This window comes from Callithrix jacchus, chromosome 14, assembly GCF_049354715.1.
Source record: "Callithrix jacchus isolate 240 chromosome 14, calJac240_pri, whole genome shotgun sequence".
Classification (NCBI taxonomy): domain Eukaryota; kingdom Metazoa; phylum Chordata; class Mammalia; order Primates; family Cebidae; genus Callithrix; species Callithrix jacchus.
Window position 1 is genome coordinate 104,677,874 of NC_133515.1, and position 26,927 is coordinate 104,704,800.

The following is a 26,927-nucleotide window of genomic DNA, read 5'->3' on the forward strand; positions in this document are numbered from 1 at the left end:
TGCAGGGCTCCAGGCCTCTCCTGTGGGCTGACATCTTGCAGAGGGAAAATGAAAAACATGGGTTGACTCCAGACTGGTGGATGCAAAAGGGCAGAAGGCTCAGAACTCAAATTTCCACAAGGGGAGCCCCAGGGACCCTGCAGTTTCAGACACTGCCGGGCTGGGGAAGCAGGAGGTGAATATGGAAAGACTGATGATGACAGTGATGTCGATGACAGTCCTTACATTGACCCAGCACTTTAGAGTTTAGAAGAGTTTTAATGGCAACTATTATAAGTAGCCTGTGAAGGGGAGGCTGCATAATTCCCATTTCACAGATAAAGAAATAGACGCTATGAGGCCGTGTCCATCCAAAGCATGATAGCGGTACCGGCAGAACCAGGGGCCGGCTTGGAGAAGGCACAGGTGGGTGCGGTTCAAGCTTCACGGAGGGTGGCGGGATAGGAACAGAGTCCATAGGGAGGCATTCATTTTCCTTTAAAAAGGATGGTCTTTTCACTACCTGGCAAGGGAGTGGATCAGCCTCAGACAGCAGCTGTTGGCTGCCCTTAGCCTCCCAAATGGAGTTTCAAGTGCCTCCTCCCTAGTCTCCAAGCCCATGGCACTCGGGGCCTGCGCTTTGTTTGCTCATGCAGATCACAGCATTCTCTGCTGCTGGAAAACTGAGCCCACCCGGCAAATCACCGGCTGTACGTGGAGGCTGGGGTCTGTCACTGTCTCCACGTCACCGATGTCCAGTGCTGTCACCAACTCTGTCCACATCCATGTACAGCCTAATCAGGCTTGTGACAAGGCCACTTGAGGACCCTACCAGTTAACGAGCATGGGCAGAACAGGCTGTCCAGCACCGGGACTGCAGTAGACCCTTGCTGACCACAAACCCACAGAAGGGAGAGAGAGTGATCACTGCCTTTTGCTCCTGAAATAACTGCAAAGACGTAACTTCTGCCAGTGCGACCTGGATTTGGGGAGTCTGGGGTGCGGGTAGGGGAGCAGGACACTCACCTGGGGCCTACAGTGGCGGCCGTTGCGGGATGCTGTGTTTCCGTGAGTTTGAGGGTGCTGGCGCTGAACTGGATGAAAGGAGAAAGACTTGTCAATATTTGACAAGTCCCAGGAAGTGCAAAGAGCTTTTTCCAGCCCACCACCAAGTGACTGCCTTTAGAAACTATTAAATGGGGAGGGACCCAAGAATATGCACAAACAGGATTTTTTTCCTGTATAAAATTATCAGAAGCAGACTGATAAAGCACTGTTCTCCATTCTGAAAAATGCCTCTGCATAATCACACACGAAACGAAACCGTTGATGTTGTCATCCATCCAACAAGACACACGCCCACTTGGCCCAGGGGACAGTGAGAGAGGCTCTGGGCCCCAGGTCTGGCTGTGGCTGACGGTGAATGTGAGCCAGGAACAGGTCTGCCCAGGGCCCCCTCGGGGGTTCACGTGGTCTAGGATCATGACCGTAACACAAGCTCCACCAGGGAAGGGGCTCCATTGGTCTTGCTCTACGTTGCAACCCCAGGGCCCAGGCCAGGGCTTGGCAAGCCACATGTAATTGCTGAGGCCAGCACGGTGGCTCACGCCTATAATCCCAGCACTTTCGGAGGCTGAGGTGGGTGGATCACTTGAGGCCAGGAGTTGTAGACCAGCCTGGCCAACATGGTGAAACCCCATCTCTACTAAAAATACAAAAATTAGCCAGGCGTGGTAGTGTGTGCCTGTAGTCCCAGCTCCTCAGGAGGTTGAGGCAGGTGAATCACTTGAACCCGGGAGGCAGAGGATGCAGTGAGTCGAGATCACACCCCAGCCTGGGAGACAGAGTCAGACCCTGTCTCCAAAATTAAAAAAAAAAAATGTTGAATTATTTTAAGGGGTAGTCATCATTGGCATGAAAGTGGGCATGTCCAGCAGTGAGAGATTGTGTTGGTGAAGCTGCTGCTGCTGTTTTGGATGGGCGATCATTGCATGGAAGTGTTTCTGGCAGGAAAAGGTAGAGTTATGTGGCATTCACAATGAGGCAAAACAAAACAGAGGACAAAATTCTGCTGGAAATCACACTGTAAGTCAACAAAAAAATCTGATCTTTGTTGAGAAAAATTTAATTCACACACGCTATTGCAGAAAGATCACACAAAGTGAGCTGATTTCTTTTCCAGGACAACTGGGATACCCAGGAAACCGCAGGGACACACCTGTTCTCCATAGCAACCTACCTGTCCCAGTGATAGGCGAGCAGGCTTCCTACGTCCGTGTTAAATCTCGTAATAACCGGAGGGCCCAGAGTTTGAAAAGGACAATCGCTTTTTGAAAAAAGCCATACTCATTTTTTTTTAAGTGGTATCATAGGTAAAGATCCTGAAATTATTTGCCAGACGTGATGGAATTTTGCTGAAAATTACATTTTCCTTCTTCAGACCATAAATGTGAACAGTAGACTATAAAATGAGGTTCTTTCAATATCTAATCCAAGAAACAGCAAGTAGCCACTGAGTGAGTGGTGCAGGCAACCTCTGCTTTCTCGCATTTTACAGCAATGTGATTTGCCTGGCAAGGCAGCCCAGCCTCAGCATCCCTCTCCTTCATTCACCCTGAAATGAATCTTTCATATTAGCCAATTTTTCTGATGGCTGGCCTCGTCTTCATAACTTTCCACTGCTGACTCAATATCCTGGATTCAGACAGATTAAACCGCTGAAAAACAATGGGGAGTCACAGCCCTAAACCCTTTGGAGAAAAGCCACTGGAGGGCCCTCACAAGGGCTGAGGTAGCCCTGCTTCCCAGCCAGCAAAGAAAGACGGTCAACCCAACGCCCACCATCTGAGCCACAGGGAGAGAAGGAAGATCACTGCCAGGAGTCTTCCATTCACAGGGGCTGGAGACTAGCAGGTCCATTCTCTGGGGGTCGTGAGGAACAGGCAGGGAAGGGGAGCAGAAAAAGTTATTTTCAAAAAGGGAAATAAAACGTATTAGAATGACAGACAAACAGTAAGGAGATGATTCCTGGGAAAGCAGGAGCCATGAACAGTCACAGTGGGGGCTGGTGGTATCAGGACACCAAACGACTTCATTAAAATACCCAAGGTTCAAACAGCAGGCGCCAACATGGCTCCTTGCAGGTCAACAAATGAAGTGAATGCCCAAATTCAAGCACACAAAAAAGAAAAACCATATTCTAGATAATAAACAAACCCTACACTATGCCACAATGAATTGGTGAATTTCCTGGAAGACTCTGAATGGTTTTTTTTTTTTGAGAGCAAGTCTCTCACTCTGTTACCCAGGCTGGAGTGCAGTGGCATGATCTCAAGTCACTGCAACCTCCACCTCCCAGGCTTAAGCAATTCTCGTGCCTCAGTCTCCCGAGTAGCTGAGACTACCAGCGTAAGCCACCATACCCAGCTCATTTTTGTATTTTTAGTAGAGGTAGGGTTTCACCATGTTGGCCAGGCTGGTCTCGACCTCCTGATCTCAGGTGATCCACCTGCCTCAGCCTCCCAAAGTGCTGGGATTACTGACATGAGCCACCACACTTGGACTGAACATTTTTCTTTATATCCCAGGTAACAGATTTGCTCAGTATTGAATTTCAATGCAATGAACACATTTTAATGAGGGATTAGGATAAATTTCCATTAATTTAAATAATCGCAAGTATGGAAATTATGGATTCCAGCCAATCTGACTATAACAAGAAAGTTTGCTAAGCAAATTAAGAGGGTAAACATGAGATGGGTATTTGGAGTTCCTCCTAAAGCCTTTTTTCTAATTGCAAAAATAATAAATGCCCACTGGTGAAAATTTAGAATGTGGCAAAACGTGAAAGAGAAGGAAAGACCCATGATCCCAGGGGATGTGACCACTGCTAACACTTTGGTATATTTCCTTCCTATCCATTTTCTCTGACTTTCTTCTCCCTCCAGACAGAACTGAAATGAAACTGTCTGCGTAATTCTTTCTCTAGCTTCCCAGCCCCACATTTGGGAGAAATGTTTAAATGGCTGATTTTCAGTCTCTTTGTACCTACTATTTACTACCCACTCTCCTAATCAAATCTATATAATACCTGCTATCCTACTACCACTAATGTGCTAATTTCAAATAATTCTTAACAATTCATTTTAAAAAGCCAGTTTGAAGATCTAGTCAGTAGTTTACTACATATACTTTTGTCTGAAAATAATACAATTATTTGTCCTTTATGATACTCCCTAGTTCTGACTTTTCTCTAATTCACACTAGTTAGGAAGGTCGGCTGACCAGTTTCTTATAAAATCAGTACCATCACCTCCTAAGAGGAACATAAAGACATCACTAAAATGGGGAAAGCAACAAGCCTCGCAGCGGTTTTTCTTTCGAGAGCATCCTCTTAAGGGAACAGTAAACAGCTTCTAAATAAGGCACCCGATCTACAGCCTAAGACCTTAGCTGACTGCCAACCTTCTTCAATGCTCCCACGGTGAATCCCCCACTGCAGCCACTCACCTCTGTCTGTCTCCCCTTATCCCATGAGCCCCCATCTTCTTAATCTCAGCCTCCTTAATACAGGAAGTTAACAGGAAAGGTTGAATGGTGAGCTGAGTGCATGAAACCAACCCACAGAGCTCACTTCCCTAACTTCCAACCTTAGCATCTTCCCGTCACCACCCCCCACCCCCAACCTCTCCTAATCTGTGCTACACAAATATGTTCCTCAATATTATCAGTTCCTTCTGAATCATAATGCTGCCTCTTAAGATGGTAGTTGCTAAGGTGCCTGCATTTTATAAGGGGTTTCATTTTATTTCTTTCTTTCTTTTTTTCCCAAGATGGAGTCTTGCTCTGTCCTCCAGGCTGGAGTGCAGTGGCACAATCTCAGCTCACTGCAACCTCCGCCTCCCAGGTTGAAGCTATTCTCCTGCCTCAGCCTCCCAGGTAGCTGGGATTACAAGTGCCCGCCACCACGCCCAGCTAATTTTTATATGTTTAGTAGAGTCGGGTTTCACCACATTGGCCAGGCTGGTCTTGAACTTCCAACCTCGTAACCCGCCCGCCTCGGCCTCCCAAAGTGCTGGGATTACAGGCGTGAGCCACCACACCTAGCCCAAGAGGTTTCATTTTTATTTGCAGTCAATTTAGCTAGGGAAATTCTCTCTTTGCTCTATGTTGAATGTACATACAACGCAAGTCTACATTTTTAAACATCTTTCCTGAATTGTAGAGCTGATAAAGGATTTAGAGGCTGTTCAACCCTAAGCCCCATTTGTCAGATAAGGGAACTGAGATCTGGAGAGGCAATGTCCCCTGCGCCAAGTCGAAGCCAGACATCAACAATGGGATGGGAATCACTCTGCCAATCCTAGAGCCTTGTTGGCTTCCAGACCACTGTCCCACAATTTTAACAAATGCATAAAACAACTCTCACCAATTGACGACAAACGTAACCTATCTACTCAGACCTGCAAAGCCAGCCCTCAAGCACCGTGTGACATTTTATCAAGGCACCCGCCATCCTACAGTTAAGGAATTGGGAGATGGTTTGGTCACACATTTGAGCAGACATTATGTTCCAGGCTCTGTGCCAGGAATGGGGGGTCACCAAGGAGAAATCCACAGGGTCCTCCTACCTAAAGTGGCCTACCACCCTGGGAGGGCGGACAAGCAGTAAGGTCAGCCTCCAGCTAGAATAATTTGTCTTCCCTGGAGGAGCAAAGGAGGGCTCCACAGAGCAGGTAACACTGGCTTACTCCTGGGCCTGAAAGAATATGTGAGATTCTCCCAAAATCTTCAGATCAGTGATTCTCATGGAGACTCTTTCAGAAAAATCACACTCCACCATCATCCACTTGGGTTCTTTATGCCTACCCTGTCCTGACTCCCTAATTACCACACCAACAGCAGAAAACCACACAGAACAGCTAACTCAGCAGGAATGCCACGTGAAGCAGTGGCAGAGGTTGAGAAGCACCATGATATTGGTGACAGTGATGGCGATGGTGGTGATTTCAGTGATGGTGATGATGATGGGGATGGGAACGATACTGATGATGGTGATGGTGATGATGATGGTGATCACAGTGATGGTGGTGATGATGATGAAGACAGGGACAACAGTGATGATGGTGATGGTGGTGGTGGTCATGATGATGGTGATGGTGATGATGATGGTGATGACAGTGATGATAATGAAGGTGAATGGTGATGATGACGCCAACAGTGATGGGGATAGGGATGGGGATGATAGTGATGATGATGATGGTGATGGAGAATGGTGATGACGGTGATGGTGATGATGGGGATGGAGATGACAGTGATCATGATGATGATGATGAAGGTGATGACAGTGATGATAATGAAGGTGAATGGTGATGATGACGGCAACAGTGATGGGGATAGGGATGGGGATGATAGTGATGATGATGATGATGGTGATGGAGATGTCGGTGATGGTGATGGTGAGGATGGGGATGGAGATGACAGTGATGATGATGATGATGATGGAGAATGGTGATGACGGTGATGGTGATGATGAGGATGGGGATGGAGATGACAGTGATGATGATGATGATGGTGATAACAGTGATGATAATGAAGATGAATGGTGATGATGACGGCAACAGTGATGGGGATAGGGATGGGGATGATAGTGATGATGATGATGGTGATGGAGAATGGTGATGACGGTGATGGTGATGATGGGGATGGAGATGACAGTGATGATGATGATGATGATGGTGATGACAGTGATGATAATGAAGGTGAATGGTGATGATGACGGCAACAGTGATGGGGATAGGGATGGGGATGATAGTGATGATGATGATGATGGTGATGGAGAATGGTGATGACGGTGATGGTGATGATGGGGATGGAGATGACAGTGATGATGATGATGATGATGGTGATGACAGTGATGATAATGAAGGTGAATGGTGATGATGACGGCAACAGTGATGGGGATAGGGATGGGGATGATAGTGATGATGATGATGGTGATGGAGATGACGGTGATGGTGATGGTGAGGATGGGGATGGAGATGACAGTGATGATGATGATGATGGTGATGGAGAATGGTGATCATGGTGGTGATGAAGATGGGGATGATAGTGATGATGATGATGGTGATGGAGATGGTGATGATGACAGCGATAATGATGGTGATGGATATGATAGTGACGAGGATGATGATAATGGTGATAATGGTCTTGAGGAGTCAGCAACTGGCCCAGCACAAGTCACAGGGGGAAGGAGCTATGGGCCACAGCAAGGCCTTTACGCTGCTTGGGGACCCCAGCCCCAAAATCTGGAATTCCTTACCTGTGCTCTACATCTCCTTCCTCTACTCCCACCCACACTGGTGAAAATAATTCTCAAATGTATAACCTTTCACCTTACAGTGAGCTCTGAGACTAATCAGCCAGGCCATATTGGTTTTAAATAAGGTAATAGCATATCACCAAGAACATACGTTAATAAAAGCAGCAATTCTTTATCCCTGAATGTCTTCAGAAAGAAGAGGGGAAAGCAACCCCTAAAAAATAAGAACGGTTTATACCTGCCGACATTCCAGCATGAAGGCAAGCAGGGTGTTAACACCTGCCGGAGGCCTGTTTCTACCTTTACTTGCTGGGAATAAGAAAGACACAGAGAAGCCACAGCAGGCAACCACAACAGCTCATGTCCCACCCTTGGAGGCTAAGCCCCTGCCAGGTATCCAGGCTGTGTCACCAGCACGGGTTCCACACTGCATGACGGAAGAGTTTCTAATACGGCACACCCCAGCCACTGCCGAAGGATTAGTGGCGGGGCGGGGGGGGGACAAGCAGTTCTGCCACCCACAGCTGTGCGTCAGCCCCTGAAGCTGGGGGCTTTTCTGGACCTCCCACATCCCACACTTATTCAGCCAGGAGTGTCTCCAGCCACACACAGGAAATACAGAAAGCTGTGTGATGTTGGAAATGATTTCTTTTTTAACATAGGTGATTGATTTTGAGAGGTTCTCACTTCTCTCCAAAAATTGATTACAGGGCAGCAAATAGAAAAGATGGGAGTGAAAGGGAAGAGTGGGGCTGTCATCAATTCTGGTTTCTGGAAACGTCTGTTCAATGCACAGAAAGAAGGCAGAGAGCTGATCATTTTGCTGCTAGAGAAAAAGAACACTGCAGTCCATACACACCGCTGCACAGAACTGGGATTCTGCAAGTGCGCCCAGCAGTCCTCCGGCCTGCCAGCATGTATGCACCCAGACCTGATCCATGCTCTGCACGCACTCACAGCGGGAGGGGATCACCAGCTCTGGGCCCTATTATGCCTAAGGAACAACCTGCAGCTCTCTCTGTGCAGCCCCCACCACCAAGCTCAGGTATGGGTGCCTCAGGGACCCTGAGAGATGCTTCTCAGAAGGCATGAGGCTGGGATGATCCAAAATGGCAGCTCCCCAAACTCCAAGCAGTAACCGGCACTGGCTGCCTTCCGGAAGCCTCCACACTCACCGCAGTCACAGACACCAGCAACAATCCCTTGCTACAACTGCCTGGATCAAAACATGCCTCATAAGCCTGAATTTGAAAAGGAATTCTGTACTCAGTGGCAGAGGAGGCACTAGATCCAAGAATGTTTAAAGAGTAACAGCAGCCACCTCCATTCATTCCACACGTGACCAGCCGGACTCACCTGGGTACTCCCATCTGCATTCTTGTTATGCCTCATCTGGACCTAGAACCTCTTTCCGCACATGAGTAAACAGACTCAGAGAACATCACCAGCCAATAAACAACAGAGCAAAGACTACAATTCAAACCCACGTCTGCCACATCTGCGTTCCTGTCAATATCTGAGCTTGGCCTAGAACCCCTTTCCACACATGGGCAAACAGATTCAGAGACCATCACCAGCCAATAAACAACAGAGCAAAGACTACAATTCAAACCCACGTCTGCCACATCTGCGTTCCTGTCAATATCTGAGCTTGGCCTAGAACCCCTTTCCACGCATGGGCAAACAGATTCAGAGACCATCACCAGCCAAAAAACAACAGAGCAAAGACTACAATTCATATCCCAGTGTCCCTGATCTTTCCCCCAAGGTGTTTTGCAAATAAGGGTCCAAGAATGCCTTGGTTCTTTCCACCATGGTTTCTTCCATGGTTCTGTCCAGCATGAGAGCTTACAACCCTGGGAGAGAACGGTCATTTGTGACCTACCTGGTGTACAATGGGTATACAATTTTTGTGTCTCGGTTTGTGCATCTGTCCAATGGCGTCTCATCCTCTGCTCTCTTCCTCAAAGAACGAAAATGATGCAAGGAGAGAAATGCATCAGAAATGCATTCAGAAAACTAAAATGCACAAACCACCTGAGTCCACAGCACCACTGCATTCAACACCCTCCATCCCAGCCCCTTCTATTTGCCAGGAGACCTCTCTGCACACACACATAGCTTGAACCACCTCTGCCTGCTCAGTTGTGGACTAGGTACTGGGGCAAAGGACGACGTGTCACACAGCACTCATGCCTTATAAGGCACTTCCATGGCTGAGGAAGGGATGACAAGACTCGTATAGGAAAAACTGAGCACCAGCCCAGGCAAGGCCATGAAAGGGCATAGCATTACTACCAACCAAGGAAGAGAAAGTGACCCGGCTTAATTCTTGATCCTTCCACTTTCTGCTGATGGCCTTAGGCTACTTATTTGCTTTGAGCCTCCTCAGTTTTTTCATTTGGAAAAATGGTTTGGGCTGGCACAGTGGCTCACACCTGTAACTCCAGCACTTTGAGAGGCCAAGGCTGGAGAATCATTTGAGTCCAGGAGTTCAAGACCAGCCTGGGCAACATAGCAAGACCCCATCTCCACAATAAATTAGCCAGGGGTGGTGGTGTGCATCTGCAGTCCTAGCTTCTCAGGAGACTGTGGCAGGAGGATTGTTTGGGCCCAGGAGTTCAAGGTTGCAGTGAGGTGGGATCACACCACTACACTCCAGCCTAGGCAACAGAGCAAGACCCTAACTCAAAAAAAAAAAAGTTTGTTAAGAAGCAGGGTCTCACAATATTGCCCAGACTCAAATCCCTGGTTTCAAGTGGTTCTCCCACCTCAGCCTCCCGAGTAGCTGGAACTACAGACAAGAGCCGCCGTGCCTGGCTTAAAAAATGGGGTTTTAATTTGTTTGCCATTTGCCCTGCTACATACATACATTAACTTGTTTCATCAAGAACTTGACCATCAATATATGCCATGTATTTTAAATCCCAACACTCTGCTAGATACTCAGGAGTTATGCAAAGAAATGTGAGGAACACGCCTTCAGCTGGGCCAGCCAACACACCCTGGGTATACACACCCTGGGTGCCTGTGCGGTGCCAGGCACAGGCATGAGAGGCCAGTAAGAGAGCTCACCATCTCTCAGGGGGAGAGCCACACACCCAGCTCACTTCTTCAGGGCTGGGGGAAAAATCAATTCTAACTAGAAGACTCCAGGAGGGCCCCCGTGAAGCAGCCATTGAGCCAAACCTATTAAAACACAAGTCGAAAGAAAAGGCAGATCTAGAGACAGAAAGCAAATTTGTGGGGTCTGTGGGTTTGAGGGTAAGGACAGAGAGTTTCTACAAAAGAGGGATCTTTCTGGGGTGATGCATGTGTTCCAAAACCGGATTGTGGTAACGGCTGTGAGCTCTATAAATTTACCGAAAATCATTAAACTGTACACTTAGAATGGGTACACTTCATGAGAGATGAATTCTATTTCGGTAGAGCTATTAATTAAAACAAAAATGAGTAGGAGTTTAGTAGATAAGGAAGTTTGGGTGGGAGAGAAGAAAGGCATCAAACAATCCAGCCCCACCTCTAGCCCCTACCCTGCCCCCCAACACGCCCACATGTCAGCTTAGAGGGTGTTTCTCCAGGGAGCCCCCTAACCCGGGGTAGGAGCTCCCCTCCATAGCACTTCAAGGCCCTTGGACTTATTTGATGGGTCCCCCACACACAACCCCCAGCCCAAGACCTTAAAGTCTGCAAAGGTAGGGAGGATGCCTGGGTCCAACCTTCTCAGAACCCAGCTTGGCACAAGGCACACAGCAGGTATCAGAAGCACTTACTGAGTAAGAGAACAAACCTTGGCGGGGCTGGGGAGGCAGAAGAGAGTGGGATGATAAAATCTGTGGGTTGTTTTTTTGTTTTGTTTTTTTCTGAGACGGAGTCTAGCTCTGTCACCCAGGCTGGAATGCAATGGCACAATCTCGGCTCACTGCAACCTCCCCCTCCCGGGTCGAAGCGATTCTCCTGCCTCAGCCTACCAAGTAGCCGGGATTAGAGGTGCCTGCCACCACACCCAGCTAATTTTTTTATTTTTAGTAGAGATGGGGTTTCACTGTGTTGGCCAGGCTGGTCTTGAACTCCTGACCTTATGATCTGCCCGCCTTGGCCTCCCAAGTGTTGGAATTACAGACATGAGCCACTGAGCCGGACTGAAATCTGTGTTTTAAACAGTGAAGTGCTGCTAGCAGGGCTGAAGTGAAGGAACTGGAGGCGTGCTCTGGGCCAAGGGCAGATAAGGCTCTGTTGTGCAGGAAGAGTGGGTGTGAGACCTCAGAGAGCGCTGACCCGATTAAAAGAGCTATGAAACTCTTTTGAGATTTCTAGCTTTAACCAATGAGCAGATGAGACATGTTGGCCATAATAGGTAGGAGACACAGCCTCAGCAAGGGAGAAGAGTCCTGGGCTCTGCTTTGATATGGGGTAGCTCAGAGCCCACACCCAGTATTGGGTCTCCAGCTCAGGTGTATCTATATCACCTGCCAATGCACAGACATGAGCACAGGTGAGGGCGGCCAGTGCACCTGGGCAAGTGGAAGGAACCGTCCTCTAGAGATGCACTTAATATCGTGCCTGTCTGAGGCAGACCTCACTTGCCTAAGGGGACACAGAGCAAGGAAAGCACCTCCATCCCCAGGCTCCTGGCTTCCTGCCAACTTGGTTAGTATCTCAAGCACCAAAATGATACAAATACCCAGAAAACCCAGCTGCAGGATCAGCAAGCATTCAGTGTGCACTTGCTTATGAAGGTAAAGGCACACAGCCCCGAGAAGTCATCTTTCCTGCCCTGCTGCTGGCAGAGGAAGGTGAGTGTAGAGGTCTCTGGGAAGGATGTCTTTAGTTAGTCATGCCTCATCAATGCAGAGATGTGAAGCTTTGCCTCTGAAATTCAATTTTACTTGAAACGACTTGGCCAAGGTAGGGCTCTCTAAAGGATTTACTGTGCTTTTCAGATGATAAAAAAAAAAATCTTGAGACTTGCATCATGCTCATCAGCACTAAGAAATGTTCCACCTGTCAAATCGTATTGATGACCTGGAGTTAGATTACAGTCTGCGCCACTAGATTCTGACCATTTCTTTTTTCTTTGTAGAAAGTGATTTGAAGAAACTTGTTTTCCGTAGGGCAACTGGCACCAAGAGAGCCCCTAAGCCCATGCTGCCATCTCCATATACAGCCACCCTCTGTCATTCCCGGATTAGAAAATGTAAGGGGAAAAGGACAAGAGCTACGTGACATTCACAGATGTGCAGCTTTACGTGAGGACATGAGAACAGCATAGAAACCCACTGCTACCGTGGGAGAACAGGGAGTCCCAAAGTACAGCATGATTAAAATCTACAAGTGTGTGTCATCCTAACTCCAAACGTGCCTCCCCCAGCCCCTTCCGAAGCACAATGACATCAGACGCTGACAAACTAGCAGAATACACATAATCCTCCATCAATCCTAGGCTGGCAACTCATCAATTGAGTGCATTATCCCGTAATGAACAGGCACGGTTTAGGGCTTGCTGGAATGCAAAATTTTAATACAAACCTAACCCCAATCTAGATTAAAATTCAGCTGCCAAGTAGCTTAATCTTTAGTGCCAACTAAACTCTGGAGCCCCCTTTTAGTACCCTGGATTATCACTGGTTCATGAGTGGGCATGGTACTCTACCACTTACAAGTAGCAAAAAGGGTCTTAGAATAAGTGTCATAGGGAGACAGGTGCCCAGATGCACAATCACCAGGCACGCACTGTCTGCACGCTGCAGTCCTTGGCACTGTGCTCACAGAGCCCTGAAGGTGTGGGTGTGAGCCCCAGTGCTTCACAGAAGGAAACAGCTCCAGGTTGAAACGGTGCTGAGTATGGGGCCCAGGCTGGGGCATGTGCACCAACCGGAGTTCAGTCCACGTCTTTCCATAGACTGCACTTCTAATTCTGCACAGCCCTGTGGCAAGAAAGGGGGCGGAGATACCTTCTGAAGCCATGTGTCCAAGTTGTGTATTTCACTTAGAATCTATCTCTAGGAGGGCTTGCTGGAAATAAATGGGCCATTGGCTGGAGTATGGGCAAATCTCTGTTCTTCTGGGGTTTTGACTTGTTTTGGTTTCTCCACAGGTCAAATGACCTTCCATTTATTGGATTCCAAAGACAAAGTCTCCCAAATTGTTATCACACATTGACATGTGTGTTCCACCTTAAAAACAGCATCAAAGTGGAACGCAGAGGGAGCAGGCAAGGTTAGGACGTGGCACCACATCCCACCACAAGGGAGAGGCAGGGCCCCGGGCCTTCCCTTTGCCACATTATCCGATAAAACCTCAAGAGCTCAGTAATTACAGGCGCTCTCAAAAGTGAAACAGAAATAGATCTAAGGCCAAAACACTGGCTGCTCGAGACAAAGGGCTGGCTTTAACTAGAAAAAAAAACAAAACAAACCAAAAAACCCTGCGTTTTGGTCTGTCTTTTGAGCTGATAAAGCCAGGCTGATTTTTAAAAATATTACTGTGGAATCTGATTACGAGCCCTTTTCTCCTGTAGAATACAAAATCATTCGATGAAACAGAAAACAGGGTCCATTCTAAGTCTGCCCTGTCACCAAGTCAGGATGAAAAATGAGCTCATCACCTCCCCCTGGCCCGCCACGGCTGGGATTGCAGGGCTTCAGTCCCGGCAGAGGAAAACCAAAGGAACCAGACCAGGTTTCTGTTCCTGACTCCTAAAAACAGGCAAAGCAGTCCGCCTCTCTGGGAACACCACCGCGTAGCACCTGACACTTGGGAACCGCAACCTATACCAAAGGCCGCCCATGCCGCCTCCTCCGCAGCCCATCTCATGCCGGTGCTCCATTTTGAGAGCCTCCGGCATCGGTGAGATCTGTGGCTCCCTTGGGTAAAGGCGATTCCCCACCACCACCCCCTACCCCAAGAGGAAGACACCAAGGCGATGAAGGGAAGGAATATCGCTCGCTCTGGCGAGGGCACCTGAACCACAGAGCTGGCCTTCTGCATCTGAGGCGCCAGGACTCTCCAGAGACTGAGTCGTGGTCAGAGCTGGGTGCACATTCACTGCGGTTCAATTTTATGAGTAGTAGGTTTCAAAAGTAAATGTGTTTTAAATTAAGGTGTGAGACTAGGAGGAGGGGTCCCATGTGGCCCCCGGGCATGAGGCTGGCTGCAAGGGAGCAGGGGTGGCAGGGGCTGGGGCTGGGGCTGGGGGGTATCTAATGCCGAGACCCTCGGCTGGACTCGGCGACCTGGCAAACATCTTCCTCTGGTGGAATTGGGGTCAGCCGGGAGGAAAGGGGTGGCCTTTGGCGTGACCAGGCCCGACCGGGATACCTCGGGAGCCAGAGCTCTGCGTGTGCGGGAAGCACCAATTTCACGCCCTGGCTCTCGAACTCCATGGGCTGAGCCGCATCCTCCGGGATTAGGCACTTGTTGAGCGAAAGGGCTCTCGACTCCGCATTCGCTGCCTCCCGGCCAGGAGAGGGACCCCCACGCCGGCGCCGGAGCCCGGGGGCTGGGGCAGGGTGGGCCCCACGCTGTGCTCTCGGGCACTGGCGGAGGCGGCAGCGCCCGGGAGGTGCGGCAGGAGGCAGCGCAGCTGAGAGCTAAACTTTCTGGAATCTCGGTGTTTCGCCGTTAAGTTAGGGCCAGAGAGAGGCAGGAAACATGCCCGGGGGAAATGTAAGGCCCCAGGCACGATAAAGGAAAAAAAAAGATTTTAAACAGCAGACGCTAATCCAATTAACACAGCACCTACTGGGTGCGGGGAATCGAGCCAAGAGCTGTCTTCAGTGCGTTCTCATTTCACCTGTCACCACAGCCCCCGAGGGAGGAGCTGTCCTCATTTGAAAGAGAAGCAAGCGGAGACCCGGGAATGTGGCGCGTCTGGCCCAGGTCGCAGTGCGGGTCATGGGAAGGCCAGGGCTCTACTCGTCGCCCCACGGCCCTGAGAGGAACCTGCGGATCGCCTCCGCGTGGGCCCCCACCCTTGGCAGAAGCTCACCGGCGACCCACGTGGGCGGCGCCGACCAGTCCCCGAGGGTCCGGCCCAGCCTTCCCGAGAGGCTCGCGCTTGCCCCGTCGGGTTCCTGCCGTCCGGGAGACTCCTAAGCTACGCACTGCGCCGACCGACAGGGGCAGGGGGCTCTGGGACGGGACCGCCCAGGGGACCCCACAGGGGACAGGGACCGGACCGCCCACGCCCACCCCGCCACCCCGCTCCACGCACAGCTGCCCACACACGACACCCTCCAGGCACCGCTCCCCACCAGCAACCGCGTCCCGACACACGATTCCACAAACGCAGTCCAAAATGTACACACCGAAGGCGCACACATATCCCCACGAGTACGCGCCATTCGAAAGACACACCACCGTCCGCGGTCACCCACAACTCCACCGCGCAGAGAAACGCGGGCACCCCCGGACACACACGCGCGCGCACAAACACACACGCCAAGAGCCGGATTCGCCGCGCTCGCCGGTGCACACGCCCGCAGCCCGCCCTTCCCTACCTGCTCCGGCGCAGGACGCGGTCCGCCGGCTTCCCAAGCCCAAGTTCCGCGCCGGCGGCGGCTGCAGCGTACGCGGGCCGCTCCCCGGGACAAGCGTGCCGAGGCCGGGAGGAGTGACTAGGAGCGCGGGCCTCGGTGCGTCCGCAGCTGCCGCGCCTGCCCCGCGCTCATCGCCGCCCAGAAAGACAAAAGGAAGCCGGCAGCCAGGGAAGGTGCAAGGTGGCGGCGCCCGCCAGTCCGCCAGTCCACCCGTCCGCCGCCAGCCGCCGCCGCCGCCGCCGCCGCCGCGGCCCGCCTGCCAGCTCCGGGAAGGAAGGGAAGCGAAGGCGGGACCCAGAGGCGGGGGACGGGGCGGGGCGCGCGGCCGGAGGCGGGCGCTCAAGTTTTCTGCCGCCCCGCCCCTTCCAGACCCGGCCCCGCCCCTCCATGCCCCGCCCCCTACACGACACGCCCCCTGCCGGACCTTCATCGCCCGCTGGGCCCTCGCCGCTCCTGCCCCTCGCAGCTCTTCGGCCCTCGCGGCCCAGCCTAGGCCCTGCTCGGTCCCAGCCCCCAGTGGCTTTTGGGACAGGGGTGGAGCTGGGCACCGGTTCCGCTCCCCTAACCCTTGGCCTCTGGCCTGCGGGTGTAGGAGAGGCCTAGAGGCGGCGCCCGGGAGGGGCCAGCCCTGCCCCGGTGCCCGGCGCCCGCGCCCGCGCCCCCCGCCCCCACCCCGCAGGAAGTGGCCCGGGCGGCCTAGGAAGGGGAAGAGATGAGTTGCCCCGGCCCCGTCCCCAGCCCTGCGTGCAGCTCGCACCCCTTCCCGCGCCCGCTCAGGCCTGAAGTGGGAGGCCTGGCTCCAGCCCTGGTTACCTCCGGTGACTCCCCAGGCCGCTTAGGCGAGTCCCTTGGGCCTCCTCAGCCTCGGTTTCCCCACCTAACCACGTAAGGGAGCAGGGGCGTGTTTCCTGAGCTCCTCCTTCCTAACATCTGTGGTCTTCGGGCTCCACGCAGGAGAGGCGCCGAACTGGCATCTCCTGGCTCTCGGGGAGGGGGGCATCCTCCATCCCCTGCACCTGCCGGGAGTGGAACCAGGGACCCCGCTTCCCAGAGCACTGCCCTCCACCATCAGGGGCTCCGGAAAAATGGCTTCAGAAAAGCAAATATATATACACACACACACACACCTCCCGCCCCAAACATCCCCGAAAAAAGGTAACCACAGAAACAGCTAGAAATATGGAGCTGGGCGATCGTGTGAGGCTGAGACAAAACTGTCTTTCTAGCGTCTCTAGGGGAGAGCTCAATCCCTCCTTCCACTTCTCCTCCACGGAAAACAGTGAACTCCTGCTACAGAGGCCTCCAGAGCAACGTGCAATAGCAGGGCCTTGCTGGGAAAGTGGCTGGGTCCAGACCCCTCCTTACTTGGCTCTGAAGGCGGAAAGGCAAAGCTAGACCTCGAGGAAGTTCCCCTCCCGGTGGGCCCTGCAGTGAGGATGACATGAAGTCATGCTGGTGGGCGGTGGACCCGCCTGCACCGACTGATGCGGACGGCCCGGTACCTGCGGGTGCCATGCCTCCTCCTTAGCAAGGCCAATGGCCAAGGCCACTCTAGCTCCCCGTGAAGTGTCCAGGCAAAGGGCGAGTGGGGTTACAGGTGAGAAAACCTCAATTAGAGGCCAAGGCCCAGACCCATCAGCAGGGTGACTTGCAGCAGTGACTGTCAGCCAGAGCAGGATCGGTCATGCTGTGGTCACAAGTAAGACCCAAATTCTCACTCAGGCTGCAGTTCACCCTGACAGCAGAAGCCTCCACCAGGCAGGGAACTGGCCTCCTCCACCCTGGGATTCCCCAGGCGTCTTTAGGGCTTCCAAGGCCGCTACTGGTTCTCCTACCTCCAACAGGAGAAGAGACAGCACTAGGTGGGGTCCCGGAACCCGGCCTGGGGCAACACACATCACTTCCACCCACATCCATGGGCCGGAAGTGGTCGCACAGCCGCACCAGGATGCAGGGGGCTCTGGGAGCTGTGGTCTTCCTGAATGTTCCAGAAGAAAATGAAGCCGATTTGATAAACACATAGCAACATCCCTGCCACAGAAACATCACATTTCTCCCAAGCACGGGATAAAGGGGCAAAGGCTGTCCACATAGGCACAGCACCGCAGGATGGGAGGAGAATGGCAGACACAGGCAGGAGGCAGGGCAGAGTGGAAAAGTTCAGGCAGGGCTCAAAAGCAGACCGAGGCCCCTTCCTGAAACCCAGCCCACTCACTGGTTCCTCCACACTCGGCCCATGCTGCTCCTCTCCCCTGTGGCTTTTCCATCTTCCCCTCCAACCCATAACCCATCCATCCTTCAGAACTTAGGTCAGCCCTCACCTTCTCAGCATCTTAGCCTGCAGGTGCTTCCTTTGTCTCTGAACTACTAGAGAAACACACTTAACCACAGACCTCTTATTCCAGAAATGTATCTCTCTCCGATGAGATGCAAGTTGGTCCTTTCTCTTGTGTCCTTCCTGTTCCTTCAGGAGATGGACTCCCTACCCGCTCTGAAGCTACATGGAGAGAGAGCATACCGTCATTATTCAATACATAGTTTTGAATTTAATTAACTACATCGAAGAAGAAAGCAAATTCAGGTAAGATGTTGTATAATTTCCTTGGACGACTGTAACAAGCACCTCCAACTGCGCAGCTTAAACAACATAATGTGTTGTTTCACAGCTCTGGAGGCTGGAAGTCCAAGATCAAAGTGTCGGCAGGGCTGGCCCCTTCTGAGGGATGTGGGGGGCAGTCTGTTTCATGTCTGTATCTTAGCTTCTGGAAACCCCATGCATTCCCTGGCTTAGGGATTGCCATGTGTGCTCCCTGTGAATTCACATGTTCTCTCTATACCTGTCTGTCTCTTTTCCCCTTTTCATAAGGACACAGTCATTATTGGATTAGGGCACACCCTAATTACCTCACTTAACTTGATCGTCTCCACAGACCCAATTTCCAAATAAACTCACATTCACAGGTACCAAGGGTTAGAAGTTCAGCATCTTTTGAGGGGAACAATTCAACCCATAGCTGCTGTCATGCTAGGTAAACGATTTGTTTTTCATATGGTGATTGTAAACAAGACTGAAATAATTCTGATTGTTCTTAATAATATCTTAGTTTTATGACAATTTTTTTCTAATTTGTATTGTTATAAAATGCACATAAAATAAAATTTATCATCTTAATCCTTTTAAAGTGAACAGTTCAGTGGTATTAAATACACTAACGACGAGAAACCATCACCACCATCCACCTCCAGAACCCTTTTCAGCTTGGAAAACTGAAACTCTATACCCATTAAATCATGACCCCCTCTCTAATACCTCATATAAGTGGAATCATACAGTATTTTCTTTTTGCAACTGGATTATTTCATTTAGCAGAATGTCCTCAAGAAGATTCATCTATGTTGTAGTATATGTCAGAATTTCCTTCCTTCTTTTTTTTTTTTTTTTTTTTACATGGAGTTTTTCAATCTTGTTGCCCAGGCTGGAATGCAATGGCACGATCTCCGCTCACCGCAACCTCCGCCTCTCAGGTTCAAGCAATTCTCCTGCCTCAGCCTCCCAAGTAGCTGGGACTACGGGTGTGCGCCACCACACTCAGCTAATTTTTGTATTTTTAGTAGAGATGGTCACCATGTTGACCAGGATGGTCTCGATCTCCTGACCTCATGATCCACCCGCCTCGACTTCCCAAAGTGCTGGGATTACAGGTGTGAGCCACAGCACCCAGCCAATTTCCTTGCTTTTTAAGGCTGAATAATTCTTAAAATACATTCTATTGTATGTATGCCACATTTTGTTTATCCACTCATTTGTCGATAAATAATTGGGCCGTGTCCACATTTTAGCAATTATGAATAATGCTGCTATGAACATGGGTACACAAATATCTTTTCAAGATCCTATTTTAAGTTCTTTTGGGTATATACCCAGAAGTGGAATTGCTGGATTATATGGTAATTCTATTTTTGGGTAAGCATCGTAATAATATTTTCCACGGTATCTGTACCGTTTTACATCTGCCGAACAGCGCACAGCTTTGCAACTGCTTCACATCCTCACTGCCAGCACTTGTTTTTGATAGTAGCCATCCTAATGAGTATGAGCTGCTGTCTCACTGTGGTTTTCATTTACATTTCCCTAATGATTAGTGATATAAACATCTTTTCATGTGTGTTTTGGAGAAAGATCTAGTCAAGTCCTTCGTCCATTTTTTAATTGTTGTTTAGTGTTTTGGTTGTTGAGCATTAGGAGTTCTCTCTGTATTCTGGATATTAATCTCTTATCAAATATATGATTTTCAAACATTTTCTTCCATTGCAAGGGTTGACTTTTTCTTCCATTGCATTGGTTGACTTTTTACTCTGTTAATTTTGCCTTTTTGTTTTGTTTTTTAGTTTAGTTTAGTTTGTTTTTTTTTTTTTTTGCCCCGAGACACAGTCTTGCTCTGTCGCCCAGGCTGGAGTACAGTGTTGTAATACTGGCTCACTGCAACCTCTGCCTCCCAGGTTCAAGCGATTGTCCCACCTCAGCCTCCCAAGTAGCTGGACCTACAGGCATGCACCACCAGGCCTGGCCAATTTTTGTATTTTTAGTAGATATGGGGTTTCACCACGTTGGCCAGGAGGGCCTCAAACTCCTGACCTCAAATGATCTGCCCACCATGGCCTCCCAAAGTACTGGGATTACAGGCTTGAGACACCACACAGGCCTGATTTTGCGTTTTGATGCACAAATTTTTTTTTTTTTTTTGAGACGGAGTTTCACTCTTGTTACCCAGGCTGGAGTGCAATGGCGCGATCTTGGCTCACCACAGCCTCTGCCTCCTGGGTTCAGGCAATTCTCCTGCCTCAGCCTCCTGAGTAGCTGGGATTACAGGCACACACCACCATGCCCAGCTAATTTTTTGTATTTTTAGTAGAGACGGGGTTTCACCATGTTGACCAGGATGGTCTTGATCTCTGACCTTGTGATCCACCCGCCTCAGCCTCCCAAAGTGCTGGGATTACAGGCTTGAGCCACCACGCCCGGCCACAAAATTTTTATGAAATCCAATTTGTCTATTTCTCTTTGTTGCCTGTGTCTTTAATGTCATATCCAAAAAATCACTGCCAAATCCAACATTGTGGAGATTTTGCTCCAAATTTTCTTCTAAAAATTGTATAGTTTTAGGTTATTTTTAGGTCTTTGATCTAAGTTAATTTTTGTATATGGTGTTAGGTAAGGGTCCAGCTTCATTCTTTTGCATGTAGATATCCAGTTTTCCAAGCATCATTTGTTGAAAAAGCTGTCCTTCTGTCATTAGTGGTCATGACACCCTTGCCAAAAATCATTTGACCATATATTCAAGAGTTTATTTCTGGGGTCTCTATTTTATTCCATTGATCTATATGTCAATCTTTATTCCAGTGCCACATTGTTTTGATTACCATAGCTTTGTAGTAAGTTTTGAAATCAGGAAGTATGAGTCCTCCAGCTTTGTTCTTTTTCTTTCTTTTCATGTTGTGTTATGTTTTGTAGCTTTTTAAAAATATATTTTTTATTGTATTTTAGTTTCTGGGGTACATGTGCAGATCATGCAGGATTGTTGTATAGGTACATTCATGGCAATGTGATTTGCTGCCTCCATCCCCCAGTCACCTATATCTGGCATTTCTCCCCATGTTATCCCTCCCCAACCTCCCTACCCCCAACTTTGTTCTTTTTCAAGATTGTTTTGGCTATTCAGGGTCCCTTGAGATTCCATGTGAATTTTAGGATTTTTTTTTTCCTCCAAAAAATGTCATTGGGATTAGGACTTTATTGTTTCTGGAGTCCCTTTACATACACTGTCTCCAACATTCTAAAGATTATTTCCATATTTTACAGGTGAGGAAAGCTATACTTGGAGATGAAATGTCCAAGCCCACGCACCAGAATCAGTAACAGCCAGGTCTAACAGCCAGATTCAGTGTCATTGTGCTGGGCCCACACAGGCTCTGGAAGGAATACTGTTTTTTTTTTTTAATTGCTTGTAGCACTTTAATACTTGAATGTATATCCACCAGGGAGAATCTTGCAAATAACATGGTCCCAGCTCACAAACTCCTGCCCCAAAATGTTTGAGGAAGTGGAGGCTAGCTTGTTTGTAGGTCCTCTTTTGATTCTATTCCCCAGTTTCATTTGTAATCACAGAGTGGAGAAATGCGGCTGCCGGGAATAGCATGGGTGACGCTGACTTAGGCTAGAGGCTGCATTTCTGGCCTCCCGCCCTTCCCCTAACCCCAGCAGCCCACAGGCAGAGGAAATGCCCAAATAACTCCCCAGCCCCAGCTGCAGCAGGAAACCAAAGCCGTGCCTGGAAAGGAGAGAGTTAGAAATTTACCACGACCTGTCCGCCAGCAGAATTGCTGGATTCTGCCTCAAATCTGTGGCTGGACCGCAGCTGGGGAAATTGGATCATGAGGTCATCTTGTTTATTCCTGAGGCGTGCTGTTTTCTGACCACTCCTGATACAGATGCTGTGGCTCATGGCTCATCCAGGAAGCGTGACTCAGAGGCGGCTTCCGATGGGCACCCCTTTTCCCCTTCATCCTTGCAAACTCAAGATAAACGAAAATATACCCCCCCACTACTGTGGGCCACTACCACCCCAATTCCTTTGTTGAAGCCCTGGCCCCTAATGGAATTATATTTGGAGATAGGGCTTTTAGGAGATACTTAAGGTTAAAAGAGTCGTAAGGGTGGAGTCCCAACCCAATAGGATTGGTGGTCATAGGAGAGGAAGAGAGAGAAATCTTTCTTCCTCTCCATGCACCAAGGAAAGGCCATGTGGGAACACAGCAGAAAGGTGACTGTCTACAAGTCAGAAAGCCGGCCTTTACCAGAAAAGGATCAGCCAGCAGCCCCTTGATCTTGAACTTCCAGCCTCTGGAATGCTGAGAAATAACTTTCTGTTGTTGAAGCCACCCAGTCTGTGGTATTTCATCATGGCAGTCTAAGCCTAAGCCAGGAGATATGCCCTGGTACTTTTTCTTCTATATCCTACTCTGTCTGTCCTCTACCCCTCTCTAATCTCAAGGCTGGGTCCCGGGACCCTGCCCGGCAGTACTAGGGGCATTAAAGACCTGGTTTTGTTTCTTGAGCAGTGCCTTACCCTCTTGCCCTGCTTCCCTGACCCTTCTGCCCGACCATGGCTACTGGGGAACAGGGCGGGTTATGGGCCAGAGTGGGACTTGCCAGGGGAGTGCTTTGGAGCTACACTGTCTGCTCACCAAGCCGTCTTTGGAGGTACCCGCAAAAATGAGCAGGACTCCAAGTCAGATAAGCCTGGACTCCCAGGCTCTTCTATAAGGTAGACAGCTTGACCTACGACCTACCACTTTAGTGGTTGAGAGCCTTAAATGAACTAACATTGGATGCTCTCAGAAAAAAAAAAAAAAAAAAAACTTACACCTGTAACCCCACCACTTTGGGAGGCCAAGGCAAGTGAATCGCTTGAACCCAGGTGTTTGAGACCAGCCTGGGCAACATGGTGAAGCCCCATCTCTACTAAAAACACAGAAATTAGCCAAGCATGGTTGTGCATGCCTGTAGTCCCAGCCACTTGGGGAGCTGAGGTGGGAGGATGGCTTGAGCCCGGGAGGTGGAGGTTGCAGTGAGTCCAGATGATGCCACCGTACTCCAGCCTGGGTGGCAGAACCAGACCTTGTCTCAAAAAAACCCCAAAAAGCTGCTTTTCCCCTCCCTGCTTGATCTTCCCTCCTCCCCATTAGCAAACTTAAAACATTCCTTTAGCAACCCTGATCAGGCCCCAATCCAGGATCCCAATTTTCTCATTTGTAAAACGTGCATATGAATCATGTCTCCCTTGGATTGAAAGAGGCAATGTGTGCAAAGGGCCTCTGTCGAGGTAGCGCCTCAAGAAGTGATGGGCGTGTCACTTCATTGTCGTGTCCTCAACCTCATCATCATTCTTCCATTGATTGACCGCTCCGCCCACACACATAAAGAAAGCCATCACAGCCTTCAGGCAGAAGCTGCGGGTGCTAGCCTGTTCAGCAGGAGCTATCGGCATCACCTGAGCAGACACCCAACCTCTCCGAGTTCCTCCCCCCCTCCCCCCCTCCCCTCCCCCCCCCCCCCCCCCCGCCCCAACAGCTGGTCCTCAGATGACCTAAGGGAGGGAGGCCAAAGCACCAAGGACTGGGAAATGGCTTTGTAAAATGTGAAATGTGCTCCAGGACTACACATCTTCAAGGAGTGTCAGAGGCATTTGAACCAGGGCGACTCCATCTGGAATAGGGGCTGGGTAAAATAAGGCTGAGACCTGCTGGATTGCATTCCCCAGAGGTTAGGTGTTCTAAGTCACAGGATGAGACAGGAGGTCAGCAAAGGTACAGGTCACAAAGATCTTCCTGATAGAACAGGTTGCAGTAGGCCTCCTGGTGCTCACCCACAGGCTGTTCTTACATTGACTCTAGAGGAAGAGGAGGTACAGTAAACCCACCCCATATACACCTCCACCCAGGCCCGGTGCTGGTCTGTATTATGAAGTGGGGACATAGCAAAGAAAAAACAATAAAAAATCAAACAGGTTGCAGTAACGAAGCCAGCCAAAACCCACCACAACCAAGATGGCAACAAGCATGACCTCTGGTCATCCTCACTGCTCCTTATATGCTAATTATAATGTGTCAGCACGCTAAAAGACACGCCCACTAGTGCCATGACAGTTTACAAATGCCATGGCAACATCAGGAAATTACCATAGACGGTCTAGAAGGGAGAAGAGCTCTCAGTTCTAGGAATTGCCCATGTCTTTCCTGGGAATCTCATGAATAATCCACCCCTTGTTTCGCATATAATCAAGAAATAACTATAAGCATAACCAGCTGAGCAGCCCATGCCGCTGCTCCGCCTGTGGAGTAGCCATCCTTTATTTCTTTGCTTTGCTAATAAACTTGCTTTCACTTTGCTCTGTGGACTTGCCCCCAATTTCTTCTTATGTGAGGTCCAAGAACCCTCTCTTGGGATCTGGACTGGGACCCCTTTCTGGTGATAGCAGTGGTTCCAAAGAGTGGGATTGGACTTCTGTACCGTCGCTGGGCTACACAGTGGGGTGGAGGGGAGCCTGAGGCCATGACACATGATTGTCCAGTACAGGTTGGGAAGCCACATCGGCAGTGGCGCAGGCCCCAATGTGGAAGGCAGAACCCCCAGCCTGGGGCTCCTTACAACACATGGACATTTTTTCCATGTCAGTGAAGAGAGGGGAGCAGTCCAGAGTTTGGCTGGCTGGCTACAGGACACTCCTGCTAAAACACAAAACCCAAAGCCAAACACAGCAGCAGGTTTGACCTCTGCTTCAAACCAGCTTAAACCAGAAAAGGCTGCCCGCTTTTCCAGCTCTGCTCCTGATGGTGGCTCCTGTTCTGGGAGCTAGTGCTCCTGGTGCATGTGCCGAGGACATGCCTTGCAAGGGACAGTAGGTACATTTCTCCCTGAAACATAATAGCTCCGTGACATATGGAGGGTGGACATAATGTTAGTCATATGTGTATATATACATATTATTACTTCAACATGTAAACAATCTAAAAATTGTGAATGAGATGTTTTGTATTCTTTTTATAGTAAGTCTTTGAAATTCAGTGTGTGTTCTGTACTTACAGCATTTCTTAATTTGGACTAGCTGCAATTCAAGTGCTTAGTAGTCATATGTGGCTGGCGGCTATCACATTGGACAGCACACATATAGACCTGTGAATGCAAAACTTTAGTGTGCATCAGAATCCCCTGAGGTGCTTGTGAAAACACGGATTGCTAGGCCCCACCCCCAGAGTTTCAGATTCAGCAAGTCTGGAATGTTGTCTGGAATTTGCATTTCTGACAAGTTTCTAGTAATGCTGCTGGTCCAGGGACCACACTTTGAGAACTATTGGCCTAAACAGTCCTCTGAGGCAAGCAAGAAACATGCTTTCTGGTTTGCCTCTGGGGAAACTATGTCATTACTACAAAGCGACAGTAATCAAGCAGTGTGGTACTGACATAAGGACAGAGATATGGATGAATGGAATAAAACTGAAAATGCAGAGATAAATTCTCTCAGTTATTGTCAGTTGATTTTTGGCAAAGATACCAAAACAATTCAAAGGGAAAAAGAATAGTCTTTCCAGTACATGGTGCTGGGACAACAGGATGGCCAAATTCTCTCTTTTTTAAATTATTTTATTTTTAAATTAATTAATTTTTTTTTTTTGAGACAGAATCTCACTCCATCACCAGGTGCCAGGCTGGAGCGCAGTGGCACAATCTTGGCTCACTGCAACCTCTGCCTCCTGGGTTCAAGCAATTCTCCTGCCTCAGCCTCTGGAGTAGCTGGGACTGCAGGCACATGCCACCATGCCCAGCCAATTTCTGTATTTTCAGTAGAGATGGGGTTTCACCATGTTGGCCAGGATGGTCTCGATTTCTTGACCTCGTGATCTGCCCACCTCAGCCTCCCAAAGTGCTGGAATTACAGGCGTGAGCCACTGCGCCTGGCTATAATTTTATTTTTTAAATGGAGTTTTGCTCTTCTTGCCCAGGCTGGAGTGCAGTGGTGCAATCTCAGCTCACTGCAGCCTCCACCTTCTGGGTTCAAGTGATTCTCCAGGGGATGGCCAAATTAAAAAAAAAAAAGTGGATCCCTACCTCACACCATATACAAAAATTAACTCAAAATGGATCAAACCTAAATGTAAGAGCTAAAAGTACAAAACTCTTAGAAGAAAACACAAGCATAAATCTTCATGACCTTGTATTAGGCAATAGTTTCTTAGATATGACAGCAAAAAGCACAGGCAGCCAAAAAAATTGTTGATAAGTTGGACTTTATCAAAATGAAAAACTTTTGTGCTTCAAAGGACACCATTGGGAAAGTGAAAAGAAAGACCATGGAATAGGAGAAAATATTTGCAAATCATATATCTGACAAGGGATTTGCATCTAGAATATATACAATTTTTTTTTTTTTTTGAGACGGAGTTTCACTGTTGTTACCCAGACTGGAGTGCAATGGCACAATCTCGGCTCACCACAACCTCTGCCTTCTGGATTCAAGCAATTCTCCTGC

The 26,927-nt window shown here is 49.3% G+C and overlaps 1 protein-coding gene and 1 non-coding gene across 25 annotated transcripts in view; one reads left to right on the forward strand and one right to left on the reverse strand.

Annotated features, from left to right (window-relative positions):
• HPCAL1 (hippocalcin like 1) overlaps positions 1-16,727 on the reverse strand; it is a 123,642-nt gene extending 106,915 nt beyond the window's left edge. For 5 of the 24 annotated variants that reach the window (XM_035273253.3, XM_017964549.4, XM_078349959.1 and 2 more), the window contains exons 1-2: positions 15,802-16,123; positions 1,006-1,073 (exon numbers count right to left, since the gene is read on the reverse strand). The gene's annotated coding sequence lies outside the window, so the exon portion shown is untranslated. Of the gene's footprint in view, positions 1-1,005; positions 1,074-4,488; positions 4,550-15,609; positions 15,692-15,801; positions 16,124-16,264; positions 16,516-16,653 lie in introns of those variants that run through there. The other 19 variants (XM_078349967.1, XM_054245224.2, XM_008981140.5 and 16 more) reach the window with 8 other exon arrangements.
• Positions 16,728-24,249: 7,522 nt separating this feature from the next.
• LOC118147609 (small nucleolar RNA SNORA51) lies at positions 24,250-24,378 on the forward strand. The gene has a single exon (XR_004734051.1). It is a non-coding gene; the product is annotated as a small nucleolar RNA SNORA51 (small nucleolar RNA).
• The last annotated feature ends 2,549 nt before the right edge of the window (positions 24,379-26,927 follow it).